This window comes from Penaeus vannamei, chromosome 20 (genome assembly GCF_042767895.1).
Source record: "Penaeus vannamei isolate JL-2024 chromosome 20, ASM4276789v1, whole genome shotgun sequence".
Lineage (NCBI taxonomy): Eukaryota > Metazoa > Arthropoda > Malacostraca > Decapoda > Penaeidae > Penaeus > Penaeus vannamei.
In genome coordinates, this window is record NC_091568.1 from 27,422,636 (window position 1) to 27,441,282 (window position 18,647).

Here is an 18,647-nt window from a genome sequence, read left to right on the forward strand (position 1 = left end):
GGAAAAACGAAAGAAATATAACATGAGCATGATATCGGTAACGCAAAAGATGTAAAAAATATATAATTCATAAACAAAATAATAATAATAAATAAAAAATAAAAAACAATACTCATAAAATCACCTCATCCTTTCCACTCTTATCGTTCTCCTTATCTTACTCCTTTCCATTCCCCCTTCCTTTCTACTACTCCCCTTCCACCTCCCTTCCCTTCGCTTCCCCCATATCCTCTTTACCCCATCTCCACCCCCTCTCCTACTTCCTGCTCCCCCTCCCCTTTCCCTTCCCTCTTTCACAATCCCCTTCTCTCCTTTCCTTCCATTCCCCTCTCTCCTATACCACCTTCCACCTCTCCCCTATACCTCCTCCTCCCCTCTTTCCTACACCTCTCTCTCCTATGCCACCCTCCCCTCTCTCTCCTACATCACCCTTCCCCTCTCTTCTATACCTCCTCTCCCCCTCTCTCTCCTATACCACCCTCCCTCCTCTCTCATCGTACACCACCCTCCCCTCTCTCTCCTACGCCACTCCCCCTCTTTCCTACACACACTCCCACCTCTCCCCTATACCCCTCCCCCTCTCTCCTACACACCCCTCCCCACTCTCTCCTACACCACCTCCCCCTCTTTCCTACACACACTCCCACCTCTCCCCTATACCCCCCCCCCTCTCTCCTACACACCTCCCCCACTCTCTCCTACACCACCTCCCCCTCTTTCTTACACACACTCCCACCTCTCCCCTATACCCCCTCCCCTCTCTCCTACACCCCCAACCTCTCTCTCCTACACCCCTCCCCCTCTCCCATATACCCCTCCCCCTCTCTCTCCTATACCCTGTCCCCCTCTCCCTTACACCACCCTCCTCCCTCTCTCGTACACCACCTCCCCTCTCTCTCCTACACCACCCTTCCCTCTCTCTCCTATACCTCCTCTCCCCTCTCTCCTACACCCCCTTTCCCCTCTCTCCTACACCACCCTTCCCCTCTCTCCTATACCTCCTATCCCCTCTCTCCTACACCCCCTTTCCCCTCTCTCCTACACCTCCTCTCCCCTCTCTCCTACACCCCCCTTTCCCCTCTCTCCTACACCCTACCCTTCCCCTCTCTCCTATACCTCCTCCTCCCCTTCTCTCCTACACCCCCTTTCCCCTCTCTCCTCCTACACCACCCTCCCCCCTCTCTCCTATACCACCTCTCCCCCTCTCTCCTACACCACCTCCCCCCTCTCTCCTATACCACCTCCCCCTCTCTCCTACACCACCCTCCCCCTCTATCCTACACCCCCTTTCTCCTCTCTCCTATACCACCCTCCCCCCTCTCTCCTATACCACCTCCCCCCTCTCTACTACACCCCCTCCCTCCCTCTCTTCCCCTATCCTTTCCCCCACCCCCTTCACCCCCTCCTTTACCCCCGCTACATAAACTCGCAGCGGGGAATTCTTCATCCGGGACTCAGCCAAGCGTCTCGCACGGGTCTTCGAGGAGAAGCTCTCAAAGGGAAGGAAGAGGGAGAGAAGGAGAGAAAGAAAAAGAAGGATATGTAGAGAGATGGAGGCAAAGAGAGGCAGAGAGATGGAGGGAGGGGGAGGGAGAGGGAGAGGGAGAGGGAGAGGGAGAGGGGGAGAGGGAGGGAGAGGGGGAAGAAAGGGAAGAAAGGGAAGAAAGGGAGAGGGAGAGGGAGAGGGAGAGGGAGAGGGAGAGGGAGAGGGAGAGAGAGAGAGAGAGAGAGAGAGAGAGAGAGAGAGAGAGAGAGAGAGAGAGAGAGAGAGGGAGAGAGAGAGAGAGAGAGAGAGAGAGAGAGAAGACGGGGGTGAGCGACAGGCAGATAGGAAGTGACAAAAACAGAGAGACCGACCGACTCACCAACCAATAAACAGATAAAAACAAACAAACACACACACACACACGCCCAAACATAGAGATGAGATGATCATCGCAAAAACCACGCCCACCTCCACCCCCCCCCCTGCAACACCTCTCACTTTCACTGCAACATTCACTAAATGCTGCAACGCCACCCCCACCCCCACCCCCTACCTCTCCTCCTACCCCCCCTTCCTTTTGACCCCACCCTGGCTGGAACACCCATGATTTTTTTTTTTTTTTTTTTTTTTACCGAGTACGAATATTTTTACCTTCGTCATTACTGCAAGCGGACTACACGGTGTCATATTATCATTCGTTTTAGCAACGGTAACATCTGTACTACTTTGGTTATTATAATAGTAACAAAGATGAAAATAATGATGATGATAATACTATTACTTCTATTACTACTACTACTACTACTACTATTAATGGTAATACTTTCTAATCATAATTATTATACTTATTAACGCCGATATTATCATTATCACAATTATCCTTATATCTGTTATCCTTACAACTACTCATATTTATTTTTACGTTTTCCATCTACAATATCATCATCATTATTACTATCACTCCCACCACTATCGTCACCATCAATAGCGACACAAACAATACAAATATTCCCATTAATATTACTCTATGTCATTATATCCCCGACATGTCTGTATCTTAAACCTAATTATTTTTCACCCAATTTTCACGTAACTTACTGCAATTAAGGAATAATAACAACAGAAATTACGCTAAAATTAGCATATACAATATCAATGCCGTTAAACAAATAGCAATAACAACTCTTTTTTCTTATCTTATTGACCGTAAATAGTAAGGAATTATCTTACAAAAATCTTGCTACTATTTTACCATAGGTGTTACTACTATTGAGCCGGCTGCTACTGCTACTACTATCTGTTTCCCTGCTGCGATTACTTCTACTAAAACGTCTATCATCGCCATTTCTACCACTACTTCTAAAACTTATACTAACTCGATTATTATCCCCACTCCTACGACTCCTCCTCCTACTACCACCAATTTCCCTAAAAGAACAACGACAACAATTAATACTATTTTATTTTTACTACTAGTGCAAGAACTACAACGACTACTCTTGCTACCACTAAAACTACTATTATTATAAATACTACTGCTACAACTACTACCAATACGACTACTACTACAACTACCACTAAAACTACTATTATTATAAATACTACTGCTACAACTACTACCAATACTACTACTACAACTACCACTACTATTACAAATGCTATTACTACAACTACTATTACTACAACTACATCAACAACTACAAATGCCACTACTACTATTCTTACTACAACTACTACTACCCTTACTACAACTACTACTACTACAACTACAACTAAACCACACCTAGCACACGCCCATCCTCACCCCCACCTTGCAAAAACTAGGCGTGGCCACTTTTTTTTTCTCTCCCCCTCCAACCTAACCCTTCTCTTAGAGGTAAAGGGTGAAGATCCCCTGCTAGGGTGCTGACCAACCATGCATGCAGGACTTGCAACATCCTGCAACATCTCTCAGCGCCTCTCCACCTCTCGGGCGGCAGGGCGGCGGTGCTTGTGAGGGAACGGAACCTCTGCGTGACTCTACACTTACTCATAAAACAAATGAGATGCTTCGAAAAGGGTGGAATGGCGAGAGGGGAGGGAAGGACGGGCCGCAAATACGTATTCATGTGTGCGTCATGGGGGGGGGGGGGTGAGAGTAAGAGTGAGTGCGAGTGAGTGTGAGTAAGTGTGAGTGAGGGTATGTGAGAGAGAGAGAGAGAGAGAGAGAGAGAGAGAGAGAGAGAGAGAGAGAGAGAGAGAGAGAGAGAGAGAGAGAGAGACAGACAGACAGAGAGAAAGAAAGAGGTAAAGCGATAGGAAGAAAGAAAGAAAAAAAAAGTACAACCACCAACGAGATTGAGCACATCTACGCCAATGCGAACCCGAACACGAACGCGAGCGAGTGAAATCGCGCACGCATTCGCACACGTCGCCCCCCCCCCCTTGCGTCCCCGTCTCCCCAAAAAGCCCAATGAGAAGCAGACCGAAATAGCCCCAGACGAGGAGACCGAGAAAGACCGAAACAGCCCCAGACGAGGAGACCGAGAAAGACCGAAACAGCCCCAGACGAGGAGACCGAGAAAGACCGAAACAGCCCCAGACGAGGAGACCGAGAAAGACCGAAACAGCCCCAGACGAGGAGACCGAGAAAGACCGAAACAGCCCCAGACGAGGAGACCGAGAAAGACCGAAACAGCCCCAGACGAGGAGACCGAGAAAGACCGAAACAGCCCCAGACGAGGAGACCGAGAAAGATCGAAACAGCCCCAGACGAGGAGACCGAGAAAGACCGAAACAGCCCCAGACGAGGAGACCGAGAAAGACCGAAACAGCCCCAGACGAGGAGCCACGGCGAGCCACGCAAAACAGTCACGTGACACATAATTAATCGAACATTCAGAATGCTTAATGTTCCGCTCGGCTGCCCTTGCGGAACGGGAGATGAGAAGACAAAAATCGCCAGGGAGCCAAGGATGCTGGGCGGACGGGAAGAGGGAACGAGGCGATAAATGGGGGAGAGAGGCAGGCGAGGAGAGAGATTTTAAGATTTAATCATGCATCTATCTATTTTCTATCTATTTTTTAATTGATTAATGTATCTACAAATACTATCACATTAAAATCTACATTTATTAATATATACAAATTAGTCTACTTTCTTTCTCTCTCTCTCTCTCTCTCTCTCTCTCTCTCTCTCTCTCTCTCTCTCTCTCTCTACCTCTCTCTCTCTCTCTCTCTCTCTCTCTCTCTCTCTCTCTCTACCTACCCAATTCAACTATTTACCTATCTATCTATTTATTCAATCATTCACTCATTTCGTCTATCATTAATAACTTTGCGTCGAGGCGATAAGATACAACACGTCCAAATAACATCATCGTATTTCGCGTAATCTTTACCACCGATATATCAGTTATCGAGTCATCAGCACCTCAAGCCCGTTAGGCTCTTATCGGTCATCAACAACCTGGTAAATGCATCTTCTACAAAAAGCAATAGCGAAATAGTTAACGAAAATGGTGGGGAGAGAGAGGATGAGGGGAGGGGGGGGGGGGGAGATAAGGAGAGAAAGATTAGGAGTGGGAGGATAAGAGAGAGAAGAGGAGGAGAGGGTGGGGAGAGAGAGGATGAGGGGGGGGGAGAAGATAAGGAGGAGAGAGAGAATAGGGGGGAAGAGAGAATAGAAAGGGGAGAGAAAGAGAGAGAAGAGAAGGAGAGGGTGGGGAGAGAGAGAGAGGACGAAATCAACAGCTGATCAAAAATAATTATCATTATCAACCTTATTTCATTATTAAGATAATCATTCCAATAATTATCATTATCATTATTTTTATCGTTATCAATATTATTATCATTATTATTATTATTATTATTATCATTATCATAATTATCATTATTACTTATCATTATTATTCTGATTATCACTACCATTACTATTATCATTCTCACTATCATTATTATCATCATTATAATTATCATCATTTTCATGATTATTATTATCATTATTATAATTATTATCATTATCATTACTATTTTGTTATTATTATCATTATTATTATTATCATTATTATTAATATTATTATCATTATTATTATTGTTATTATTATCATTATTATCATCATGATCATTATTATTATCATTATTATCATTACTGCTATCATTAGTGTTATTATGATTAAAACTACCATAATCATCATTATTATTATCATTATCATCATCATCATTATCATTATCCAGGTTATTATCATTACTATCATTATTATCATTATCATTATTATTACCATCATTGTCATCCTCATCATCATTATTGTCATCGTTATTACTATCATCAAAATCATTATCATCATTATCCTTATCAAAATGATTAACATAGTCATCATCATCATTACCACTGTTCTTCTCAAGCGTATAAGAGAGAGCGGGAGGGAGAGAGAGAGAGAGAGAGAGAGAGAGAGAGAGAGAGAGAGAGAGAGAGAGAGAGAGAGAGAGAGAGAGAGAGAGAGAGAGAGAGAGAGAGAGAGAGAGAGAGAGAGAGAGAGAGAGAGAGAGATCGAAAATAGGAAGAAAATCGTATAAAGGGGGTGATAATTCGGCACTTCTGGGAGCGAACAGAAAGGGAAGAGAGGGACAGTGATAACGGTGGAGGAAGGGAAGGGAAGAGGGAAGGAGAGGGTATGGGGGAAGATAAAGAGAAGGAGAGAGAGAAAATGGGGAGGAAGGGGAAATAAGGGGAAGAGAGAGAAGAGAGGGAGAGAAAGAGAGAGAAGAGGAGAAGAGAGAGGGAAGAGAGAGAATAGCGGTAGGGGGGAAGAGAGGATGGGGAAAAGGAGAGAGAGAATATTAGGGGGGAGAAAATAAGGGAGGTGGAGAGAAAGAGAGAATTGGAAGGGGATAGGTAAGAGGAAAGGAGAGAAAGAAAATGAAGCCGTGAGGAAATAAAGGAGGAAGAGAGAATAGGTGGGGAAGAAGAAAGAGTGAGAAGAGGAGAGAGAGGGAGGGAAGAGAGCAGAATGGCGGGGGGGGGGAAGAGGTAAGGAGGACACAAAGAATAGGAGGGGGAGAACAACAGAGAGAAGAAGAGGAGAGGGTAGGGAGAAAGAAGATAAGGAGGAGAGAGAGAGAATAAAGGGAAGAGAGAATAGGAAGGGGAGAGAAAGAGAGAGAAGAGGAGAGGATGGGGAGAGAGAGAGGACGAGGGGGGGGGGAGAGAGAGACTACACGAACACAACAGGTGAAGTGAAGAGAGGGTGCCATCTGCGCCTCCTCCCCCCCCTTCCCCCCTCCCCCCACCTACCCCCTCATCACCCAGTGTGACTTGCACGACCAGGGTGACATATTAAAACGATTGTCCAACGCCTCTAATAAACTCACACTTTGACTTCCTGAGGGAGGGAGGGAGGGAGGGAAGGGGATGGGGAGGGAGGGTGGGAGGGAAAGAAAGGAAAGGAGGGAGAGGGAGGGGAGGGAAGGGGTGGATGGGAGATGGGAGGGAGGGAGGGAAAGGGGGGATGAAGTTGGGGGAGGGGATGGGAATGAGGGGAGGGAGGGAGGGAGGGAAAGGGTGGATGTAGGGGAGGGGAGGAGAGGGGGAGGGAGGGAGGGAGGGAGGGACGGAGGGAGGGAGGGAAGGAGGGAAGGGAAAGGAATGGAATGGAAGTGGGAGAGAAAGAAGCAACGGAAGGGTCGATGGGAGAGGAGGGAGGGAGGAGGGAAGGGAGGGAGGAAGGAACACATAATGTATAGCTACATCTACGTAGGTAAACTTATACGCAAGAACACACACACGTACAAAAAGAGTTGGAGCTAGCAAAACTGTGTATGGACAACTTTACAACCAACTCTTTCACATCAAGCACGATCAAGAAAGCAAGCACACACACATACACACCCTCATAAACTCATAAACTTACAAAGACACACACAAAGAAACCCACACCTTCACTCTCTCATACACACACACTCTCACCTTCTCCCTCTCTCTCTCTCTCACTCTCTCACACACACACACACACACACACACACACACACACACACACACACACACACACACACACACACACACACACACACACACACACACACAGTCTCCCACATTAGCGGCGCTTCCTGTCCAAGTATAACAGGTGACCCTCAAGCCGTGGCTGTTCCGCGTAACGGTGGACGAAACATAACAATACCTGTTCGAAGGCAACAATACAGAACTTGTTTTGGCCTCACCTGTTTAGCCGCCGATCTCTGCGCCATTCAGATCATTCCTGAATGGCTCGACGGTAGATAACCAGTAATTGAATGATGAAACTATTTTATTGATGATCTTTTTATATTTCCTCTTCGTAAAAACCACCTCGAGCTCACAGAACGCTAAGACACACTCTTTCCCGTGAGGGTCGCCATCGCTCGTACGGGAAATACGCAACACTTTTCTTCCCTTTTCTTATTCCTCGACACCCGAGCGAGAGCACAAAAACACACACCCGCCTCTCGACTTTTCTGACGCCAAGACACCACAGAGGAAGACAAGCCCTTACGCCGTACGCCCCGCCACTCACAGGAACCCGCGGACGCCTCGACACGCACGCCTCTCCCCCGCACCTGTAAACACGAGACTGACACCATCACTACCGCAAATTCTCATCGCCCTCCCCCCTCCCCCTCGCCCCTCCCCCCTCCGCCCTTCCTCCGGCCTTCCTCCTCCCTTCCTCTTCCCTCGCTCCCCCCTCTTTCCTTCCTCGCTCAGGTAAGGGGGAGAGGAGGGGAGGGAGGGGAAGGAGGGGGCTTTGCGGTCAGGAAGGAAGTCCTGGAAGCCCCAAGTAGTGAAGAGGGTCCTTCTGGCCGCTCACCTGTGCGACAAGGACACGAGGGAGAGAGAGAGAGAGAGAGAGAGAGAGAGAGAGAGAGAGAGAGAGAGAGAGAGAGAGAGAGAGAAAGAGAGAGAGAGAGAGAGAGAGAGAGAGAGACAGAGAGAGACAGAGAAGAGAGGAGAGAGTGAAAGAAAGAAAGAAAGAAAGAAAGAAAAACAGAAAGAGAAAGAGAGAGAGAAAGAGAAAGAGAGACAGAGAAAGAGAGAAAGAGAGAGAGAGAACAAACCATCGCATAAATAACCAGCAAAGAGGTGAGAAAGAGAAAGAGAGACAGAAAGAGGTGAGAAAGAGAAAGAGAGACAGAGAAAGAGAGAAAGAGAGAGAGAGAACAAACCATCGCATAAATAACCAGCAAAGAGAATGGGGAAGCGAAAGTCACCTACGGCGCGGTTCTCCATTGAGGAACCAACCCCGATACCTGTTCAGCGAGGGTCCGTGAGAGCGCTCGGCCAGGGATGGGAACGGAGGAATCATATGCTAGAAGGAAGGGGAACAGGAGGAAGGGAGGAGGAGGAGGAGGAGGTGGAGGTACAGGAGGAAGGCAGGAGGAGGAGGAGGTGGAGGTACAGGAGGAAGAGAGGAGGAGGTGGAGGTGGAGGTGGAAGAGAAGGTGGAGGTGCAGGAGGAAGGGAGGAGGAGGAGGAGGTGGAGGTACAAGAGGAAGGGAGGAGGAGGAGGAGGTGGAGGTACAGGAGGAAGGGAGGAGGGGGAGGAGGAGGAGAAAGAGGTGGAGGTAGAAGAGGAGGTGGAGGAGAGCCAGGAAGGAAGCATGCTCATGCACAAACGAATAAAAAAGCAAAAATCTTCACGACACAAAAGGCAAAATGATTCGCTGATCAAGCGTAAAAAAAGAAGAAGAAAAGATAGAAAACAAAACGCCCTCAAAAAAGAAAGGGAAAAGAAGTCTCTGAGAAGCGAGCAGGAGCAGCGCCCGCCACGGACCTGCCAGGACGCGCGCCCTTAGCGGCAGGAAGGCCGGAGAGACGCTCGTCGGACCAACCCGCCCACGAATTCTGCGGACGGCAAGGCGCGCTGGCGTGTGTGCGTGCGTGCGTAAGTGCGCTCGGGAATCTCGACTCATCGGGGAGTATTTAACTGTGAGGATGTTTATACGCTTTTCTTATATATACTATTTATTTATCATTATTTTTTTTTCTACTTAACTATTTTTTATTGTTCTAGCTAATATTGCCTTTAATACACGGTCATCCCCGTGGTAAATTTCATTGTTAAATCAAAATTGTAATCATCATTTATACCAATATTAGAATTTTCAGGTGTCACTCCCATGGCCATCATTGTGAATAACATCGCTGCATAATTATCATCATCATTAACATCATGATCATCAATATGATCATGATCATCATTATCATCATCATTAACATCATGAACATCATGATCATCATCATCATCATTCACAACATGATCATTAACATCATGATCGTCATTATCATCATCATTAACATCATTGTTATTTTTATTATAGTCATCATCATACCATCGTCATCATTATCATTATCATTGACCGTATCTCAATAATCTTTATCTCTTTCACCCTCATCATCATGAACCATCTCCCATCTTCCCTTGCCTGTTCCCACACTCTCCGGAACAGCTGGTAAACGGGGAAGGATAAATGAGGAAACAGGAAACCGGTCAAAGGAAACGGGAGGAAGGGAAGGGAGAGAGAGAGAAGAGAGGAAGGAAGGCAGGAAGCGAAGCCTGGAAGGAGGAAGGGGAGGAGGAGGAGGAGGAGGAGGAGGAGGAGGAGGAGGAGGGGGAGGAGGAGGAGGGGGAGGAGGAGGAGGAGGAGGAGGAGGAGGGGGAGGAGGAGGGGAGGAGGAGGAGGAGGGGAGGAGGAGGAGGAGGAGGAGGGAGGAGGAGGGAGGGGGAGGAGGAGGAGGAGGGGGGAGGAGGAGGAGGAGAGGAGGGAGGAGGAGGGGGAGGAGGAGGAGGAGGAGGAGGAGGAGGAGGAGGAGGAGGAGGAGGGAGGAGGAGGGAGGAGGAGGAGGAAGAAGAGGTAGGGGAGGAAAAGAGGTAGGGGAGGAAAAAGAAGAGGAGGAGGGAAAAAGAGAAAAGGGAGAAAGAGAAAAGGAGGAAGAAGAGGAGAAAAGGGAGGTGCAAGTGATAGGAAAAAAAACAAACAAACAGACAGGATGAGGAGGAAAACAAGCAGAAAGGAAGAGCGGGAGGACTAAGAGGAAGGGACAGATCCTTAAGGTCATGACCCCCCTCCCCCCCTCCTCCCTCTCCCCGCCAATACCCTCTTTGACCACCGGAACCTACTTAGCGTCCCTCCCCTGCCCCCTCCCCTCTCTCCCCCCCTCCTCTCTCTCTCTCCCTCCTCTCCCCTCTCCTTCCATCCCATCCTCTCTCCTCTCTCCTCTCCTCTCCCTGTCCCTCCCCTCTCCCTCTCTCTCTTCCTCTCTCATCCCATCCCATCCCATCCTCTCCCCTCTCCCTCTCCCCTCCCGTCCACTCACCCCATCCCATCCTCTCTCCTCCCTCCCCTCCCCTCCCCTCCCCCTTCCCCCTTACCTGCCCACCAAGCGGACGCGCTAACAGGACAGATCGGCCAGGTAAAGAAAAACGGACATAAAATGATCAATTACCATAACGCCACACAGGAAGCCACGGCCGCAGGTAGTCCCGTTTTAGCTCTCGTGGAAGAAGAATGAGAGAGAGAGAGAGAGAGAGAGAGAGAGAGAGAGAGAGAGAGAGAGAGAGAGAGAGAGAGAGAGAGAGAGAGAGAGAGAGAGAGGGGGAAGAGAGGGAGAGAGAGAAGGAGAGAGGGAGAGAGAGGGAGTAAGGGAGAGAGAGGGAGCAAGGGAGAGAGAGGGAGCAAGGGAGAGAGGGAGAGGGAGAGGAGAGGGAGGGAGAGGAGAGGGAGAGGGAGAGGGAGAGGGAGAGGGGGAAAGAGAAAGAGAGAGAAAGAGAGAGAGAGAGAGAGAGAGAGAGAGAGAGAGAGAGAGAGAGAGAGAGAGAGAGAGAGAGAGGGAGAGAGAGGGGGAAGAGAGGGAGAGAGAGAAGTTGAGAGAGGGAGAGAGAGGGAGTAAGGGAGAGAGAGGGAGCAAGGGAGAGAGAGGGAGCAAGGGAGAGAGGGAGAGGGAGGGAGGGAGAGGAGGGAGAGAGAGAAGGGGGAAGAGGAGAGAGAGAAGTTGAGAGAGGGAGAGAGAGGAGTAAGGGAAGAGAGGGAGAGAAAGAGAGAGGGAGAGGAGAGGAGGGAGAGGGAGAGGGAGAGAGGAAGGGAGAGGAGAGAGAGAGAGAGAGAGAGAGAGAGAGAGAGAGAGAGAGAGAGAGAGAGAGAGAGAGAGAGAGAGAGAGAGAGAGAGTGGGAAAGAGAGAGAAAAAGAAAAAAAAGACGAAAAGAGGAAACCAAAAAGTAGAACGAAGAGAGGAAACAAAAAAGAGGAAACCAAATAATAGGACGAAGAGAGGAAAACAAAAAGATGATGTAATTAGAGAGGAGAATTTTCCGGAGAGCAAAAAGGGGGAACTTCTGGCTCTAAATGTTCTGTCGGTCCTTTTTGGTCCTTCCTTTATATATCTCGTAAGATGAATTTTATGTTCCCACGCAGACAGTGATGAAATGTTGAGAAATTCATACCTTCCATTGCTATAGTTTTTTTTATTCAACAGGAAGATATTAATTGATTTCTTTTTCATTTCGTAATAGCACGATTTGAAACGCATTTGTTTGTAATCACAGACTGGGCACGGTATAATCAGTAATTCAATTCACAATTACAAGGTCTGATCAAAATGCAATTAATCATTACAGCCGTTAAGATAAATTAATGGTTCATTACGCAAGGTCCACCACATGTCCCGTTGAAAAAAAATACGTCAAGAATTTTCTTATCTTTATAAACAGTAAGATTTATCGACCAGTCTATTTCCGATCGACTCGCATTTCATAAACCTAAAACTACACGAGAGCCAACACGCATTCCTCCTGTGGCACTGGAATCAGCTGTTTGAACCTCGCAGGTGCCAGGTGACGGCTGACGACGACAGAGCCCGGACCAACACAGCCACCGTCGCCCCCCCCCCCCTGGTACTGAACCCACGGAGAGAACCTGCGTTACACAATACTCTCGTGTGACCTTTCCCGATCCGTAACCCCTCCTCCATTCCCTCCTCCTCCCTCCCGACCCCTCCCTTCCCCTCCCCCCATAAACACACACCTGCGCCAAAGACATCTGCGTCACTCCCCTCCCGCCACAGCTGTAGCGTCCCTCTGTTTTTGGCAAGTCTCGTTCACCCCCGGAGACTCCAAGTGCGAGAAGTCAATCTAGTGCAATTCCCTCATTAGAATACATTAGCATACCGCATAACACCTATTGTTCTCTTTCGCATGGTGTGCTTACGAGGGACGAGAGACAGACAGAGAGAGAGTACACCGAGCCATTATCAAGCCGTACAAGGTACAATCAAGATCCAATCCTTCAAGTGTGAAGTGTTACACGGGGCTGTTCGCGTGGCCATCTGCTCGTGTTTTGCGGGGATGCGTAGGCCGTCTCTCGCTTCCGTTGGGGCCATGTGCTTTTTTTGTTCTTTTTCGGTGTTCAAGATGAGATAAGAAAAAATCAAGATTTGGCACGGGCGGACTACGGCTCCGGCCAGTCACAGATTCGCAAGATTCCACAAGCAAACAAAAAGAAATAAAAAAAAAAGAAGAGAGGGGGAGGGGGGAAAGATTAGAAAAAATAAAGAAAAAATGTGGCAGCCTCGAAGTGACGATTCTAAATATCACCTTTTCTTCGTTATGTTGGGAGGCATCTTCAAGTCTCCCAGTTCCCGAGGAGAGTTAAATACGCCAAAATCTTGAGGAGGAATTGGCCGTCTCCCTCCCCTCCCCCGCCCCCTTATCCCATATTGAGACCAGGCTACGGCGCTGTTTCATGTCCCTTCTCTTATACCTTATACCTTATACATGCCTCCCCTTGGTCCTTCCGTCCACGTAAACCCCATTATCCCCCCTCTCCCTTTCCCATCCCCTCTCCTCCCTCTCCTCACTCGCCCTCTCCCCCTACTCCCCATCTCCTCCCACCAGCCCCTTCTCCCCCTCCCTTCCCTCCCCCTCTCTCCCCACTCCCCCTCTCCTCCTTTCTCCTCCCTTCTCCTCTCCCATTCCCTACCCCCCCCCCTTCTTCCCCACTAACTCACACGGTGCCTTTCACGGTTACTTCGACACTTATCTCTGTCATATCTTTCATTCTCATGTTTCCTCCTTCTCCTTCCCTCTCTCCTCTTCCCCCCTCAACTCTCCCCCTCCCTCGCCCTCTTCGCCTCCTCCCCATCCACCTCTATCCTCCTCCTTCTTCCCTCCCTCTTTCCCACTTCCTCGCCTTCTTCGCCTCCTCCCCTCCCCTTCTTTCCTCCTCCGCTCTCCCCCTTCCTCTTCCTCTTCGCCTCCTCCCCTCTCCCTTTTCCCCCTCCCTCGCCCTCTCCAGCCTACCGCCCCCCTCCCCGCCCTCTCCAGCCTACCGCCCCCCCCCGCCCTCTCCGGCCTACCGCCTCCTCCCGCGACCTAAATACTCCATCTGTCAACTCCCTCTTTCGCCGCCCTCGTCACCCACGTGTTATTCGCATTAAAATCCTCTCTTTCTTTCCCATATTTCTTTTCTTTTCTCTTCTGCGTCTCTCTGTCTCTTGTTCTTTCTCTTCCTTCGCTTCCTTTCTCTCCTTCTACAGTCCGTTACTCTTTCTTTCTCCTTATCATTCCCTCCTCCTATCTTCCCTCTATTTCATTCTTCATTTCTATCCTTCCATCCTTTCCGTTTCCTCCTCTTCTACCCCTCTACTACCCCCCCCTCTCTGTCTATCCTTCCTCTCTTATCACTTCTCTTCTTTCCCCCCTCCTCCCCTTTTTCATCTTCCTCCTCCTTCTCTCCTATCGTTTTTTTCCTATCTTCCCGTATTCCTCTCCCCCTTCATTTACTTCTCTTATTATCCCCCTGCCTCTCTTACCCCTCTCCTGACCACTCCCCTTCACCCCCTCCCCCTCCTTTGCTACTTTGCCCCCCCCCCGCGTGCAGTTCGCTTGGAAGCCCTAACAGCTCTTAGATATTCCTGTTTATCTTTTCTCTTCTCCCATCTTTATTCATATTACTTATTGTCCCTTCCGTAACGATTGTCATCTTATCATCCTAAAAACAACATTGCCAATAAAACAGCAATATTAATGCCTATGTGTTATTACTCACATGCCAGTACTTATCAGCATAATATTAATAATTAATAATGTTTAAGTCTCCAATTTTATCTAATCCCTCCTCACTGACCTCATAATTTTAAAAATTCCTAATCCTCCCCTTCTCTCCCCAATTCAATCAAAATAATTATCATTATTTTTTTTTTCTTATACCTTACCAATCTGCAGTCCTATCTAAACCTTTCTTACCCATTTTACTTTAGTCCGAAATATTCTAACCGCCCTCCCCACCTCCCCCTCCTCTTCCCCTTTCTTCTCTCTCTCCATTTTTTCCCCGAATCTCACCTAATCCATCACAATCGCGGCCTAATCCTCCTCCGATCAGATCCATCAGTATCCTGGTCGTCTTCAATCTGTCATCTTTTTCGTGTCGAAGTCTCTCTCTCTCTCTCTCTCTCTCTCTCTCTCTCTCTCTCTCTCTCTCTCTCTCTCTCTCTCTCTCTCTCTCTCTCTCTCTCTCTCTCTCTCTCTCTCTCTCTTTCTTTTGCATGTTTTTTTCCTTTTCTATTATTTCTTTATATGTTCTCTTCTCTCTCTCTCCCTCTCTCTTACTTTCTTTTTCATTTTCTCTTTCTCATCCTTTCCCTCAACCTCCTTCTCCTTCACCCTCATTTTCACACTATTCCTCTCCCAAATTCGTCCTTTCCCCCGCCCCTCCCCCCCTTCCCTCCCTCCCTCCTTCCTCCCTCCCCTTCCCCCAACCCCCACCCTCCTTCCCCCCTCTCCGCCTCTTCTCACCATCAACATATTTTCCCATCTCCCTCCTACGCTTCTTCGCCTTTGACCGTTCGCCGCCCCCTATCATCGCCTCTCTCCTTCTTCCTATTTTCGGTGTCTTTAACCTACTTTTCCGCTCTCCCTCCTTCTGCCTGTCCTCTTTGCCCTCGTCCTCATTTTACTCATTTAGATAATTTAGATCATTTTGCTCATTTTGCTCATTTAGATCAATTTGCCAATTTAAATCATTTTGCTTCTTTTCCTCATTTAGATCATTTTGCTCTTTTGCTCATTTTAATTTCTCTTGCTTGCGCTGTCTGCCGTCGTCGAGGAAAGGGAAGGGAAATGGACGACGAATGTTGAGAACCACAGTCGACGAGGACAGCACAAACAGGAACAAAAAGGAAGCACAAAGACAATTTAAAAAATAACAAAAACAAGAACAAAACCAAAACAAGAATAAAAACAAGCACAAAAACTATAAAAACAACGAAACAAAAACAAAAACAAAATCAAGAATAAAACAAGCACAAATATTACAAAAAACAAAAACAAAAACAATAAAGAAAACGAGACTAACAATAATGTCCACCAACAGACATAATAACAAAAAACAACGAATTAGTCGTCACAGCCGTACCAAAAGCAACAATAACAACCACCTCAAAAAGACAAAACAACAAATAAACAAACAAACAAAAAGACACCGGAGAAGAAAACCAAAGACGCAGACAAAACTCCCCCTCCACTCCCCCCTCCCCCCTCTCCCTTCCCCCTGAGGACATAATTAATAAGCTCAACCTCAGAGGCGCCGCTGCCCCCTCCCCCCTCCCCCCGACCACCACCCTCCCCCCCCCCCCCCCCGTCGGAAACACCTCTACAGCAACGGGGGCCGGGGGGGGGGGGGGGGGGGCGGCAGGGGGCTGTGTGTGGGTGGGGGGGGGGGGGGGTAGAAAGAGGCGGCAGGGTAGTGCGTTCGGCTGGCGGGGGGTGGGGGTGGGGTGTGTGAGGGGGGAGGGGGGGGTGAGTGCCAACCTCCTTCCCGCTCGGAATGGCACTTAACGAACTCGAAATGCCAAGACAAACAAACGCGTAAACAAAAATATATCTATATGAGGATATATCTAAATAGATCTAAAAGTAGATAGAAAAATATATACAGAGACGGACAGATATATAAATAGATACAGACACAAGTGTATAGATATGTAGATATAGATATAGAGATGTAGAGAGATAAATAAATACATATATATAGATAGATAAATAGAGAGACATCGTTACATCAATAAACATAGACAGACAGAAGGATATAGATAGATATAGATATAAAGATTAGAACGATGAGGCAGAGATCTTTTTTTAAAAGCGAGAAATGGCTTCCCCCTCTCCTTCCCACTCCCTCTCTTTCCCTCTCTCTCCCTCCATCCCAATCCCCCTCCCCCTCTTCCTCCCTCCCGATCCCGCTCTCCTCCCTCCTCTCCCTCCATCCCACTCCCTCTCCTTCCTCCTCCTCCCTCCCTCACCTTCCTCCTCCTCCCTCCCTCCACCCCCCTTCACACGTACGCATGTGGCAGGGGCGACCACCCGACTTCGCACCTTCGTTAGATTTCATAACGAACATTCTCATCCCTTGTCAATCAAGTAAAAAAAAAAAAAGAAAAAGAAGAAGATGAGAGATAGATAGATAGATAGAGAGAGAGAGAGAGAATCACGGCAACCAAACAGTCTATATATGAGAGAGAGAGAGAGAGAGAGAGAGAGAGAGAGAGAGAGAGAGAGAGAGAGAGAGAGAGAGAGAGAGAGAGAGAGAGGGGGCGAGACTAAATAATGCGAAATGAAGCTTAATAACCGAAGGATATGAAAGCGCTTGTGGCCATTACAATCAGGCATCCTGTGTGTCCTCAAGCAAAAAGGACGTGTTAGGAAGAGGGAGGGAGGAAGGGAGGAAGATAGCAAGAGGGAAGGAAGGAAGGAGGGAGGGAGGAAGATAGGTAGAGGGAGGGAACGAAGGAGGGAGGGAGGAAGATATGGTGAGGGAGGGAACGAAGGAGGGAGGGAGGGAAGATATGGAGAGGGAGGGGAGGAAGATAGGGAGAGGGAGGAAGGAAAGGGAGGGAGGGAAGGAGGAGGGGAAGGGGAAGGGGAGAAGGAAAGGGAAAGAGAAAGAGAAAGAGAAAGAGAAAGAGAGAGAGAGAGAGAGATTGGAAAAAAAACACAAAGAACAAAATTAAGAGAGAAAGGCTATTTCGCCGCGTTAAGAAGCACACCTGTGCACGGCACAACTCCGCCCGCCCTCCCGCCCGCACGCACGCCCGCCCGCACGCACGCACGCACGCCCCCGTACACCTGTCGCAGCGGGAGGCGTGAGTCGTGGGAGTCCCGTGGTCGATGAACTTTGCGGGCGCGCGCTCACGCCGGCGGACGGAGCGGGAGTCGCCGCCGCCGCAGCATCTCGTCTTCCGCCGCAGCGCCTCTTGGCTGTGATCTTGCGCTTTGCTTTCTTTTTCTTTGTTTTTTTCTCTTCTGTTTTTTTCTTTCTTTTTTGTATTTTTTTTCATTTTTCGCCGTTTTTTTTCTTCTTGTTTTGTTTCTTTATTTTTGTTTTTTTCTTTCTCTTTTTTTTCTTTATTTTTGATTTTCTGTTTTCTTTATTTTTGTATTGTTTTCCTTCCGTTTTTTCTTTATTTTACTTTTTAAATTTTTCTCTCTTTCTCTCCTTTATTGTTTTTCCTTATCCTCTTTATTTTTGTTTTATCCCCTATTTTCCTGCCTGTCTTTTTTATTTTTAACTGAATTTGCATATATATTTTTTTTATTTCTTTCTCCCTATTACTTCATTTTCCTCTCGTTTGCCCTCTTCCTTCTTCTATACTCTCTTTCTTTTTTCTTCTCCATTTTCCTCCTTTTTACTAATTTATTCTTCTCGTATTCCCCCTTCCTCTCCCTCCTCTTTCGTTTTTTTTTCTCTTCCTCTCTAACCTTCCTATTCAATTCTATCATTCCCTCTCCCTTTCCTTCTTTCTTTCCCTTTCTCCTCCCTTTTTGTCCCTCTTCCCTATTCTTCCTTCCACTCTACATCTTCCTTCCAATCACCCCCTCCCCAATTTGAAATACCCAACCCCTTTTCAATCACCCCCTAATTACCCAACTACACCCCCCTTTCAATCAATCCCTCTAATCACCCAAATGCCCTACCAACCACCCCCTCTCCCAATCAAAACATACCCCCCTTTTAAATCATCCCCCCTTCCATTCGAAGCACCCAACCCCCTAATCAGCCCCCCCTCCATTCGAAGCACCCAACTCCTCTAATCACCCCCCTCCATTCGAAGCACCCCCCTAATCAACCAATCATCCCCCTCCCTCACTCAAAACATCT

The 18,647-nt window shown here is 47.9% G+C and overlaps 1 protein-coding gene across 1 annotated transcript in view; it reads right to left on the reverse strand.

Moving 5' to 3' along the window:
• The window catches only part of LOC113827451 (LIM and calponin homology domains-containing protein 1), a 78,226-nt gene extending 70,518 nt beyond the window's left edge, over positions 1–7,708 (reverse strand). The window contains exon 1 of the mRNA XM_070135265.1: positions 7,685–7,708. The gene's annotated coding sequence lies outside the window, so the exon portion shown is untranslated. The remainder of the gene's footprint in view (positions 1–7,684) is intronic.
• Between the last annotated feature and the right edge of the window lie 10,939 nt (positions 7,709–18,647).